The sequence below is a fragment of the Excalfactoria chinensis genome, chromosome 2, assembly GCF_039878825.1.
Source record: "Excalfactoria chinensis isolate bCotChi1 chromosome 2, bCotChi1.hap2, whole genome shotgun sequence".
NCBI classification, from domain to species: domain Eukaryota; kingdom Metazoa; phylum Chordata; class Aves; order Galliformes; family Phasianidae; genus Excalfactoria; species Excalfactoria chinensis.
In genome coordinates, this window is record NC_092826.1 from 34,509,917 (window position 1) to 34,524,062 (window position 14,146).

Below are 14,146 nucleotides of genomic sequence, written 5' to 3' on the forward strand. Positions count from 1 at the left end.
CCTGCCTTTTACAAGCCTATACAGATTGTGAAAGACTCCAGAGAAACATGCCCTGAAGTCCTGAGGGGCTAATCTATGGATGCAGGTTGCTAAACTGCTACATAAATATGGATTGCACTAAAGCTGGGTTGCACACACACACACAAAAAGGATGTTTTCCTTTTGCCTTTATGAGCACAAATTAGGATAACTCTGCTGGTATTAACAGAATTCTGCTGATGTAAAATTGATGTAGAGCATGGGAAAATCAGGCCAATTTTCTGTGCTTATATCTCAAATTAATGGTGGCATTAGCATTTTACTGCATAAATCATGCTCTGCTTTAGAATCATCTCCACAGAGCTAGTTAGGTGTACTTAAGCGTGACACTGTCACTGGGGTAGTGCAGTGCCCAAAGGCACCTGCTTGTGCTCGAGGGTGCTTGGCAGAGGAGAGGTGGAAGAAGGGAGATGATGCGGGGGCTGTGTCAGCTCAGGCTCAGCCAGTATGAATTTGAATGTGAATTTGGAACCACTGTGACTTGTGGCACTTAAATGTGACCTCACTAGTTTCACAGTTTTTGTGACAGTATATAGGAGGAAAATCATGCCTTGCTGATCTCCTTTTCAGACTCCCACTTCCACCAAGACTCTTCTTTGGAAATGAGGAAAATTACTGAAAGGTTAACTGCAACCTGCTCCAGAAGGAAACAGAGATAGACCAAGGAGAAAAAGTTCAGCCCTTCCGATTTCCTCATAGGGTTCCCAAGCATTTTGTGTCAAAAATGATGTTGTTAGCAGCAACTTTTCTACTGTTTCTACTTTACTTAAATGCACCAGCACCCTACACCCCAAGAACAAACCCGAGGTGAAAGAGTTATGGTCCTTTCTTGTCAAACTTTGTTGCCAAAAAAAACCCAAGATTCTACAACTTCAGTCCAACAGAAGAAATATTTTTAAATGTATTTCAGAGATTTCATGTAGTGAGTTGAACTACAGCATCTATAGATTATCCTCATTATCAGCTGAAACAACCTTTGAGCTAAAATGCTTTACTGGCACGATGTTATATATTTCAAAATAATCCAAAATGTATACGAATATCATTCTTTCTGTCTGAATGACAGCACAGATTGTGAGTTAGTAGTTCTGTCTAGCACCCTTGACTTCAAGGTGCTTGATTTATAACAATGAGTGACTTGGTGCTCCCTTTGTTTACCCTGAGAATAAATTTAATGTTCTGTAACTACCCAGTTTAATTGTTACTGTACTTTCTCAAACAGTACTGATTTATCCTGATTCCCAAAGGTATAGCAGAGGTGTCTTGTCTTCTCCATTTTCATCCCCTCCCACACATGGCAGTTTCTTCTTCTCATCTGGTGTTTTGTATACTCCTATCCATCTGCCAGTTTTTCAGATGTTTACATCTTTGTTCTGCTTTTTTTCCCCCTTTTCTTCCCCCTCAAATGAATCACAGATTCATAGAATGATTTGGGTTGGAAAGGACATTAAAAATCATCCATATTTGTTGTAATCACAACAGCTGTTTTCTGTGTTGTGACTCTTAGTTCCCAAGGTACTATTTGCTCTCTAAATGTCTTACAATAAATCATTCTTCCAAAGGAACAAGTCTCAGCTTTAAACAAGGAAAGATAATTAACAGAATTTGAAATGCAGCTTAATGCAGTAAAAACAAGGGAAAACTTCACCAAAATTGTGGTGACACATACCATTTCAGTGTATTTGTTTTCAAGAGATTGACAAGGAACAAAAAGCGTGCTTAGGTTGAAGAAAATATTGTAAATTTGTTATGATTTTCAGATAAACAGTTTATAATTTTTGCCTGACTCTCAGAAACATCTTACTTAATAAAAAAAACCCACAATAATTATTAACTAAAATTAAGGTAATGTATTAAGAATGTATCTTCATAACACTATCCATTCAAAGGTCTTAACATGCTCTAGTACTCTAGTGCTCTTCAGGATCAGCATTCAACACTTATTTGCCCTATATCACCTGGATAACTGGCCAAAACTGTACGTAATGGTGATGATGCTTATCCGAACCATTTTGTTCTTGCCCACTTTGCCCACAACATCATTTGCCTCTCGAAATATTGCACTTATATCCATTTGGCTCTTCTCCATCCATTTCAATCATCCATTTTTAGAACTTCTGTCCATTCCATCCAAAGATATGCACCAGGTGAATGTTCATTTCTATAGCTTTCAAATGGGGAAGGCACTGACCTTTGATCCTCACCTGGTGTTAATAGTCACCACTATTACGACTTGTCTCATTATGTAATTCCTAATTCCTAACATTCATACACACACTAGATGATAAAGTCATGCCAGAAAAGAGTGGGCTGAGAGGGTGGGAAAATGGTAAGATCGAATGATTTTATTTCAATGTGTGGGAGTAATCTCATTAAATTGCTTAAAAAAAAAAAAAAAAAAAAAAGATGTTAAACTATGGAAAACATCTTTGAGCTGTATTCTGCTTAGCAGGTATTATTCCCCAGGGCAGGATAGACCCATAGCTGAGCTCATAGAAGTGGCACTTCTTTGGCACTTTGTAGTCTTGGGTAGTTTTAGTAGGAATCCAAACTGTAGATTGGGTGCTCAGACATAAAAAGGGCTGTACCCTGGCTACACGAATTAATTTCAAAAAAGGAATGAGAAAATCTGACTCTCTCTTGTCCTTGACTGCAGGATCTTGGCATCTGCCTCAGCTAGTTGTGAAAAGTAATGCCCTGAGTGATTTGCCTGAAGTCATTGCAGACACATTTCACAGAGCTGGGAATAGAGCATATGTCCCTTGAGCTGCAAGCATACATGTTAACATCTGGGCAATCTCTCCACTCTATGAATAATGTTCCACACCATGAAAAAAAATGTGAAACCTTTTTTTGCACACTAAGAAATGAGGAGGTAGACTGCAATGCTCACTGTTTTCCCAGTGTAAGGAGAAACTTTAGTAACACAATCTGAACCCAAAATGAATATAATCTCTTTAGGTGTTTCCAAGAGCAGCCACTGCTTCCCAAACTCATAGTCTGACGGCTGCTCGAATTATTCACACCTCTTGCTTCCCTGTGGGATGCAATTCTCCCAGTGAATTAGAATAGATAAAATGTTGCAGACCTTCCTACCTGAAGGCCTACTACTCCTGTGTACCTTGGCTAGGGAACTGTTGCTTCTCTTCAATATGAAAATAGGAGATGTTTGTGACTCTAACAGCTATGTGGGGAATTTGATCGTTCTCACTCCTTCCTGGGTTACGATCTCCTTGCTGAAGAGCAAAACCTAACATTTCCTTTAGCTCAGTGAAGGCAATACATCACACAACCCTATTTCCCTCATATTACCGACTTCTTGTCAGCTTGAGTCAGTTACAGGTTACCCTTGGGCCACATCTATCTGTCCAATAGTGGTAATTTAGCCATGGTTCAGCACAAAACATGGCAGCAACTCAGCTGATCCTTGTAGAACTGCTTGCCTGTAGGAAAGGCACACTTGCAACACTGGCCTGCAGCCGTCCTGCTGATGCTACAAAATGATGGGCATCAGGAGGGACAGACAAGATTGTCCAATAGATATGGAATAGATTGCCTCACTATTTTCTGACACAAAATAGAAAACTTATTGTCAACATGCTGAGGATGGGAACTCAGAGAACTTGTAAATAATAATAATAAAAAAAGATAAGCAAATTAGTGGTGAATTAAATAAGATTGATTTAATCTATTTCCAGAACACAATTTTAAAGCCTTATAATTTCACCAACTACAGATAAACTGCTAATCCCTATGGGAATGTGACATCTGACCTGCAGCATGTCAAAAATTATCAGGCTGCTTGGAAATTCCATGTTAGTCATGAACTGGAAGTGTCACCATAAAAAAAAAAAAAAAAAAAAAAAAAAAGCATCCTGGTCATTACTGAGAAAGAAATCACTTTGTCTGATTGTATAGAATCTTCTTTCAGCAGAAATGATCAACAGCGTGTAAAACATGAAATCTAATCCCCAAGCATGATAATTAAGATATGAGGAGAAATTGATAGCGTGGGATGATAATCCTGGTGCCTGAAAACTCCTTAATGCACTGTAGAAATAGTATTATGACATCTGTATAAAGATATACAGAAGAAGGGAAAAAAAAATAGTCAGGACATTTAGTTCTACAACTGTAACAATGTGAAGTTTATCAAATTGCATGGGAGTTTCGCTATACCTTATAAAAGTTATGTTCCTTTACAAATATTAAGTTCCACAGCTGTGTATTATTGCCCCGTCAGTAGCAAACTTAGTTCTTCTTTACACACTGTGACTGAGAACGGCATCTGCCATTCTGTAAGGTGGCAGAAAGAGGAAAGGAAGAGAGGAGGAAAGGAGAGAAAAGAATGTGGGAAAATGAATGGAAGGAAGGAAGAAAGGACAGATGGAAGGCAGAAAGGAAGGAAGAAAGAAATTGAGGGAAGGAAAGATGTAACTGAGGGGGCAGGGAGGGAAGAGACAAAGGGGGATTTCTGCACCCAAGGATCCATGTAATTTTACTATGCTTTTTTTCCAACATATCTACTCAAGCAGTAAAAACATGTGGATCTGCACATTTCTTCTAACACTGTCAAAATAAAGTTTAATGCAATTTGATAATACCTTGTGCATTCGAACATACTAAAATTAAGAAGTTTATTTCTACAAATCCTATTAATAAAAAAGAGCTTTTAGAAATTCTTAGGCAAAATCCTAAAAGCAGTAATAATATCAACATGTAAAGGAATTATATATATCTGCCATTAACTATGTGAAATACTGCCCAGTGAACTTTCCCTTCCATAAAAGAGTGATGTTCCTACTTTTTTCTTATTATCTGATTGTCCCATTATGCTTGTTTATGTGCTATATGCCACATCTGTGGGCTAGGAGGGAAAATAATACTAATTTGCCAAATATTAGCAGAAGTACTTCAGTAACTCCTCACTTACATAAAAAAAACATGTGCTTATGCTCCTTAGTTTGCAGCGAATGCTCTCTGTCTTTCTATGAGGCTGATAACCTGTATTCTCACTGACAGGGCCCTCTTTAGAAATACAAGGAAGCTGTTGTTACATATTTTGTTGCAACGCTTTCCATGTTCAAAGCACAGAGTTTACGGAATTATGGCTTGTTGTGATGGGGCTGATTCTGCAGTCCCTCTACTGCCAACTGCACTGCTTACTCCTACTCTGTAGCTCTCTGTGCTACTCGGCATAAGAGAATCTGGGTCTCTGCACCAGACATGGTCAGAAATGATGAAATAGTAAGGCAAGCATGGCAAGGTTTTAGAACAAGTTACGTTACTGTTTTGCATATATCTTACAAGAGTCTAATCTTTAGAAAAATTCTCAATACCTTGCAAAGCTGGATGAGCCAACAAAATTCTTAAGATAATCAGCGACATCATATAGCAGATACTTAACAGACCTGATTGTGCTGACAACATGAGCTGTCCATGCAAACTTCATCGTGGGGTACAGACTGCAAAGCAGGGAAAGATCTGTGTGGTCATCTGATTTATCACTACACAAAAAAATGAAAATCCTTACCTTTGCTATGCAATACTTGACATAATACTGTTACATAATCTGTCATTTAGATGTTGGCATTGCATTAACTTTTCTTACTGGAGAAAATCCGCGTTATCATCTGATTACTCACAAAGCACATGAAAGCAGCCTTTCTGTAATTTAATTTTTCTTTCCAAATACAATCCAGTCACTGTTTAGTGATGGACAACAACTAGCCATCTGCCCCTTAACTTCATTATTCCTGGAGCTTGTTTAGATTTAGGAATCAACATTTTTAAACTGAAAGCTCTCTTCTTCCTATGACCTTCTTCAACCCCCCTTCACCCTCACCAGGATTATACCACTGCAGACACAATTAAAGTCAAATCAGTAGCATGCATGGGGATTCTCCAGCAGTTATTTGCTTTGTATTTATTTTCTGCATTTAACCCTCCTTGAAAACACTTGCTGCTTGCAAAACCAAAACTTAGTTCTTGACTCCCTCCAGCAAAGGGTCCATGGGGTAAGCATGATTCACCCTACTTCTTCACTGCAGACATTATTCATCACTGTTTGTCTCTGGTAAAGCTGAACATTTGACTAATCCTGAACATTCTCCCTTCTTATAGTCTCTCATCCCCTCCTGGTTTGAATGTACCTGGTCAAAACAGGGATCAATTTGTTGAGAAGCAACAATCTCTGCTTGTACTTCTATCCCTCTGTACTTAGTTAGGGTCTCAGCAAATTAACTCCCAGTTTTAACCCTTCTCTCTCCATTCCTCTCACTACTCATCTGCTCTGAAATTGAATGTAGTCTTTCCCTTCCATCTTGTACTCTTTCCCCTGCTTGATCAGTTTCTGGGGAGTTAAGTTCTTTTTTTTTCCCCTAGTTCTCATATCCTGCTCCAGAGCTGCTAATGAAGAAGCAGGGCAGGAGGGGAAGATGGGTATGAAAGAAAGGAAACAGAAATATGGGCTGGGAGGAAAGGAGGCAGGGAAGCAAAGCAGGGAGGAGAGTAGATCGGAGAGGCAGAAAGCAAGAAGGCAGAAAGCAGAAAGGCAGGGCAATAAGGACAGGAGGCAAAAGAGACAGTGTAGGTGGGAGTCAGGAGAGGAAAGGGAGGTAAGGGAAGTAGGGCAGGCAGGGCAGGGCAGGTATCACGCAGGGAGGAGATGCAGAGCAGATAGGGAACAAGGGAGGGAGGAAGAGAGGCAGGACAGGCAGATGAGGGAGATGGAGGAGGCAGGGAACAGGGAGTCAGGGCAGGCAAGGGAGGCAAGCTGTGGAGGCAGGAGACAAGGAGATGGCAGTGAGCAGTGGAAATGAGGCAGGCAGGCAGAGGAAAAACAGGCAGTAAAGGCAGGAGAGGCAGGAAGCAGGAGGCAGGGCAGGCAAGGAAAACGACAGATCGAGAGGCAGGCAGGGTGTAGGGCAGGTAGGCAGCAGGCAGGAGCAGGGCAGGGCCGGGAAGGGAGCAGGCAGGGAGAGGCCCCGGCCCGCAGCGCGGCGGGGCTACGGCCGGAGCTGTCCGCCCAGCGGTGCTGAAAAGCCGCAGCCCGGGCCCGGAGGCGCGGGGGAGGGACGGGAGCGCGGAGAGCCGCCCTGCCGCAACCCGAGAAAAGACAAATCCAAATACCTGCACAGAGCCAGGCAGCCTGCCTCGGGGCGGCGGGGGGCTGCGTGGGATGTTTGGGGTTTTTTTTCCCCCTGTAGGTGTCCTTGCCGTTGAGCTGGGTGGGTGAGAAAGATCTCCCGGCTCCTAGGTTCAGGCTCAGATCTCTCTAGAAAACTGTGAATGAGCGAGCGCCAGCTCCACGGGGCTATGATTTTTTTTTTTTTTTTTTTTTTTTTTTTTTTTTTTGGTAGGAGGCGTGTGCACCAAAGCCTGGGTCCTTCCACTCGGAGGCTGCCGTCCCCCTGGGTCCTAAGCCCTCCTGCCGCCTGCCCGACTGCCTCCCGGCGCTCCTGGCTCTCCCATGCTGCGGGATCGGTGCGCCGCAACCGCCGGGGGAGTGGTGACAAAGGAGCCGCGGGCTGCTGACAGTCGGGGAAGCAACAGCACAGCCCGTCACCGAGAGCTTAGTGCGGGCTTTCACCTGGTGGCATGGTCCTCGCTGACGTTATTTCTCGCATCGCCTCTTTCGAGACAAACTGTGGGAGAGCACAACCTCCTGCGGCATTTACAGCAGCCACAGAAAGGGTAATCTTCATACATTATAGATGGTCTGTCTTAACGAACATGGCAGCCTGGGTTTGTAAGAGTTCTTCTGGGTCAGACTACAGGTACACCTAGCTCAGGACACTAATAGCAGCCACAGAGAATGTCTAGTGAAGAATGTAAGGACAGGATAAGTGCTCTCTCAGCCCCTCTCCCAAACACTTTTAAGCTCAAGGACTTTCCCCATCAATACTGTGTCTGTGTTTTCAGGACAATTTTCTTGTCCTTGAGCTTTCTCAGTCTCTTCTAGAACAGCTATACATTTCTAAACCACTATTTCAAGATAACTTTACAAGGATTTGTAAGCTTTGTCTAGTCCTGTAGAAATTACAAGAAATAATTTCTTTCAGTTGGTTCTGAATATTTATTTCTGTATGAGTCTCTTAAGAGCTACACTAGGAAGCTGTACTTGAAAGACTTTAATGCCCTTAGCAAATGAAATTTACATTCTACTGCTCATATAAACACAGTTAGACCAGTCAAAGGTAACTGTGAAATGCATTTCTTCCTGTGCTTCTTCTGTATACAATTCCTGGAAAGCAGTGACTTAAGACAACTGACTCTTGGTCTTTTTGCTTTGGACAAATCTCCTGTGTGAGTTACTGAAGGATCCCACGTAGTGAAACACTGGGTGATAATGAGCAATGATGATAAAAATATGGATCAACCTCTTCATAAGAAATGACTAAGCATAGTAGAATTCTTCAGTAGGCAAAAAAATAGATGAGTAACTGTGGTTATAATGTTTTCATCATTTAATAAGGGTGAACAGCATAAGGAAGATAAATAAGAATGATATCTCACTATCTCTTTCCATTCAAGGAATAGGAAAAAGGAAACGTACTATATCTAGTTTGAATCCAACCAAAGGACATTATACACACACACACACACACACACACACACACATATATAAAACATAAGTGCTTAGTGAATTTGTAGAACTCATTTCCACAGAAATTTAGGCTTCAAAGAAGTGCTGAACATATCCTTGGAAGAAAAATGCATTACAGGTTATTTAACATGAACTTCTAGCTCAGCAAGGCCATGCTACACAAATATTCAGAGGCTGGGCTAGCATTCAGAAAGAATGCTTATAACCTTGCCCTGCTCTTATTCCTTGCCTTAGTCTTCCCCTGCTGATCACTGCTGGCACTAGTCTAGATAGACCTTTGGTCTGACCCTGTAATGGCTTGTCTTGGATTCTAATGGACAAAGAAAGCTTTGAGACTGTGAAAGTGGCAGGAGCATTGTCAGCTTTGTGTTGCCTTGAAAGAGGAAAAGCCTGTGGTTTTGTTCTATTTGAAAGAGTGTGCATCCAGTCAGAATTACTTGCTTTTTCAGGGAAAATCCACAATATTCTTGACCAAAGGCAAAAATAATTTGTTGGGAATATCTCTAGTGCCTTTAGAATGAACTGTGTGCCCAGTCATTGATTTAATCCTGAGCATGTTTAAAACTGGCATATGAGGCATTTGCATTCTGTGACTCAATCACACTGACTGCAAGAGGTGAAGCAGCAACTCAAAGGCAGATAGCTCAAAACTCCCACCATAGCATTTGTCCCAGCACTTGAGGAGAGACCATTTCTAGTCCCAGGGAAGTCAGTTAGTAAATAGTCTCAGTAGATCATTATTTTCTGCTTAGACATCTGTTTGAAATAAAAATATTGTTCTGTTTCCATAGTCCTTTTGCAAGATTCCACCTTTGAACATATGATAAAGATAAGTGTACAAGCTACTGTAACTATGGAGTACTTCCCTGGGAACTGCTAATAATATTAAGTGGAATGAGCATGAGTCTATAAACCAACTGCCTTAGGCAGTCAAATGTATTGGCTCTTAAGTGTCAAATTTGATGTATGTATATTTGGGGATTTAATGTTTTTATTTGGTTTGTTAGCTGAAGGTTTATTTTTTCCTTTGTTAGTATTGATGTTAGGTGGCCAGATCCTGCTGATCCACTGGATTACAGACATGTAGCAGAATGCTATGGAAGAAGCAAATCTCTAAACATACTACCTTGTATCTATCCCACTACAAATATTCTCAGTTCCTTTCTCATCAGTGCTTCGTCACTTTCTCATTACCTTCTTTCTGCAAAGACTATTCTGTACTTGAAAGTATACTTAAGATCTCAGTTCTTTGCACTGTCTCCATCACTACACTTCAACTGAAATTACATCCCAGTGAATAAGTATGCTGAAGGTAGAAACTGTTCAGTTTCATGAAGTTTTCTTGGATATAAGGAACTCCATTTCTGAAGTGCATAGATTGGAGCCATATAAAACCCTGATTTGCAGAGCTGAATATGCAGAGCAATGGAAAGAAAAATGCACCAGTAATCATAGTTTAGTACTGAAGGCATTGGAAGTGACTGAATACCCAGAGGAAATAGATCAATTTACACAGGGGAGGATATTTTATGCAGCCTCTTCAGAAAGTGAAACAGTACTTTGATATTAAATTTATTCTAGCCTGGTCTTCTCTGTCATCACAGATATCGATTCTCTGTTTTAATGAAGAGCAGTGAAATAACAAACTTTGAAAGGAAATGTATGTTTTCAGCACTACCAAAAAGTATCTGTGAACATGAACTGAAAAGGAAACCATAGTAGAGTTAGAGTTGCTCCATGCTCTAGGTGAGACAGATAGTTTCTACCGGATCTTCTCTGTTTATAGCAAAATGTTTTGTATCTCTGAATTAAATGAAAACATTTAGTTATTCAGAATCTTATAGGATTAGTGTTTGTGAATAGTGGGGAAGGGGAAGTGATCGTCCATATAATTCAGTATATCTAGTATATCTAATCTATCTATTGTAATTTATGCTTCTATTATTATTTCTCCAATATTTAAAATATTCTTTTAATCATGTGAGTAAGGAGTTTGAGAAGTAATGCAATAAACAATGTCCCTGTATCTTTAAATTTTCTTCTGTGAAGAATTTGCTGCAAGTTTCTAAAATTAAGTCAATTTTAATAATTAATTAGGAGCTCATTCTTTTTCCCTAATCTACAATTACCATCTGGTTTTATTTCCTTTGAAAGTAACTGCATTGAAGGCCCCAGTAGGTAAAAAAATAATAATGCTAAAACTGCTTAGACCCAATAAATCATTATTCTTAAGGGAGAAGTAACTCTTATATCACAGTTCAGAAGGATTCATGTTGTAAGTCCTCCCAGATTTCCTGAACCTTTAAAATATTTAAAAATTCATACCCAGAAATGCAGAACATATGCAAATGGATTGTTTTTATGATTTATTTAGTAAGGAGGGTCCAGGTTTTGCCTTTTTACATCTGATGGAGAAAATTTACTCTTTTGCAGTTCACGTGCAATTGCCGTGTCTAGATAGCATACAAATGGAACATGGACCCTGAACACATTGGGGGGGGAGCAGAAATGATCCCCAACTTCATGGAATTCTGGGAACTGACCAGCAGATCCAGCACCTGGAGGCCAACATCAGAAGTCTGGTAAAGCCTAGCTCTCAGAGCTGAAACCCCCATCAGCTATCACCTATGGTCTAGATCCCACAGCAAGCTTACTTTTGGTTTGTAAAGTTCCTGGTGTGGTTCCAGGCCGAGGAGCTTGGTAGTAAAGATCAAACAGCAGTCATAAAACTACAAGTATATCTCTGGAGGCCCTTAGGAGCTGGACATGATGACTTCAGACCCAGATTTGCTGTTTAAGTCAGGTACAGATTTGACCTCATGTCTGTAGTTGGTTTAACTTGGCAACACAGACTTATGCTGACTTTAGTGGAATTCCTGTAACTTAAATCACCTGAGGACCTACTACAAATTGACTTTAGTTACTCACAATGTCAGTACTACTTTATCTAAACAATAATGACACTGTCTGTCAAAACCATTGCATATCATCTTTCAGAAGGAAATAAAATATGAGAAGTCATATTTTTCATAGATAGTACCTAAATAATATAATACAACCTTTAAGGAATAGCTGATTTATTCCTGGTCCAGGAGTAAGATGACTTAGGGGCTGCCACATGTGACAAAAAAAAAAAGCTCATAAAGAGGCAGGAGATTCATGAAGAAGATGAGCCCAGCAAGAAAATTTTTGGTGGTCTGATATGGAAGTTGTGTGAAATGCCTGGCTGCTTCCTGGTGCTTTGCTATGCTGGGATCATTTTGAAGATAAATGCTTGGGTTTGAATCCTAACATGCTGGTCTCTGATATGGTTTTCTAAGTGCTTGATATTTCTATGCAGTTTATTGTTAATTCTCCCGTGTGTTAAATGTAGGGTTCTGTAACTTCACAAGATCTGTTATGTGTTTTTCTCAAGCTGCAACATGTTTCTATGCATCCGTCCAAAATGACTTTAACTGTTGAGCTCAAAGTGCAAGACAATATCTTCTGAAGTGATTAAAAATAATAATAATAACAATAAAAGGATTCAAAGGATGGGAATTTGAGATGAAGGGGGTGCTTAATACGATACTAACATCTGATTACTTAGTGATGATTTATTTCTGGAATGAATGATGTACATAAACACAAGCAGCTTTGGATAGGAATAACATAAATCAGAAACAGTAATAATGACTGTGAGCTGTTGTATGTGTAAACAAGCATATGTGCAATATAAATTCAATTATGTGAATGTCACTGAGGATATGGAATAATTTCACATTTGTGACTCTGCATGGCTGCAGAGATTGCTGGAATTAAAAACAGATGGAGGACACGATCTTGTTCTGGGTAGCTGAAGTCTATCTGTTGAAAACTGAAACATGTGAATGTCTGTGCAAATATATACAAAAATAGAGACAAGCACCATGGCTGTAATCTTCGACAACTATAAATCGACAACTCCACTGACTTTAGGGAAGGTGTACCAGCTTACACCAGCCAGCACGGGGGTAAGTGTGTGTATGTAAAACAGCTATTACATCTGTCAGCAGTCAGACATTGATATTACCAATTCATACGAGAAAGTAAAGGATGCAACAATCTGCTGAAACTGCTCCACAGTATAGTTTTGTCCCTCCTGGGATGGAGCACTGGAATCAGGGCCTAAACAACATCAACATCATCTTGCAAACACTGGGTTTGCTTTAATGTCATCAGGGAGCCCCAGCACAATCCGCCTGGAATATATATCAAGCAGAGGGGCATACAGCAATCATGTACTTTTTAACAGGCGGGAGGCTTTTCGGTTGTCATAGCCAGTGAGCCCCTAGGGAGGTGAGGCTGCTGCCATCCTGATTCCCAATATATGCTGATTCAGTCATTAAAATGTGCATTCATCTTCCTTCTCCTAAGACCTAGCTGTGCACAGCAGGTTTAACTAAATTGCCAATAAAAAAGCCTCTTAAATCATCTGTAGCCCTGACTGGCAGCCTCACAAGAAGATGCAGGAACCGATCCTAAGGCAAACTGAGTCTGTTCAGCAGCAGCTCTGCACTTCTGTGTGTACCAGCTAGCTATTTTTTATTTTTATTTTTATTTTATTTTTATTTTTATTTTTTAATCATTAATGAGCAAATACATTGAATCTGGATGGAGGATAGGCAAGGGAAAAGGGAGAAAAACAGTTGGGAAGGAGAAGGTGAAACCAGTGGGAAATTATCATTACCTCCTCTGTGCCCATGCCCTCTCTGCTGTAGGATAAAAGGAACAACCCCTTCCCTTAAATGCCCCTAGCTGGAGGGCAGGGAAAACAGCTAATCAGCTTGTTCTCATGCAGCATGAAACTGCAGGAGGGCAGGCTGGAGAAGTGCCAAGAGCTGTCACTTCACATGTCCTGAGAAATCCTTCCCCTTTGGCTGTGATTTTAATGGCTTTGGGATACGTGTGCATATGTTTGTGTGTGAGAAAATGTCACTCTTCCATGTCTCACGTATACTATTGCATCTATGTTTCTCTGTGTGTATACATAAAAGGTGGCTTCAGTAATTCTTTGCATAAGTGTTAAAAAGGAGGATGGATTCTAGCAGCAAGTCAGATATTGTTGGGGTCTCTGCCACAGCTGCCACATCACCTCTGGAGAGGCACTAATGCCTAGAAACTCTTTAATTAGGTGTCCAAACTCAGTTACTGCTTAGCTAACTGGGTAGAGCCTGCCTTGCTTCCCCCTTTGAGGTAGATTATAATTTAAGAATTTAGAAATAGACATTAAATTGAATTGGTCCTCACCATTTGTTGATATCTCGTTGCAGAACAGTCTTGCTGAGTCTTGCCACTGAACTCTATGAGAGACCAACCTGCATCACCCTTCAGGAGGTGTCAAAAACTCTGCAAGGGTCAATAACCAGATGACGGAGTGGCTCTACATGGGCACTTCTGTGGCACGGAGTTGCTGCCTTTCTTGCTTTCACTGGACTTTTTTTTTCCTGTGGAATCACAGCATAATGTGAAGAGATGGCA

The 14,146-nt window shown here is 40.6% G+C and overlaps 1 protein-coding gene and 1 long non-coding RNA gene across 3 annotated transcripts in view; one reads left to right on the forward strand and one right to left on the reverse strand.

The window, feature by feature from the left end:
* The window catches only part of CLVS1 (clavesin 1), a 115,119-nt gene extending 107,705 nt beyond the window's left edge, over positions 1-7,414 (reverse strand). The window contains exons 1-2 of one of the 2 annotated variants that reach the window (XM_072328559.1): positions 7,171-7,331; positions 5,379-5,504 (exon numbers count right to left, since the gene is read on the reverse strand). The gene's annotated coding sequence lies outside the window, so the exon portion shown is untranslated. Of the gene's footprint in view, positions 1-5,378; positions 5,505-7,170 lie in introns of both variants that reach the window. The other variant, XM_072328558.1, reaches the window with a different exon arrangement.
* LOC140248117 (uncharacterized) lies at positions 6,716-12,466 on the forward strand. Its single transcript, XR_011902806.1, has 3 exons — positions 6,716-6,969; positions 7,401-7,734; positions 11,081-12,466. It is a non-coding gene; the product is annotated as an uncharacterized lncRNA (long non-coding RNA).
* Positions 12,467-14,146: the final 1,680 nt, after the last annotated feature.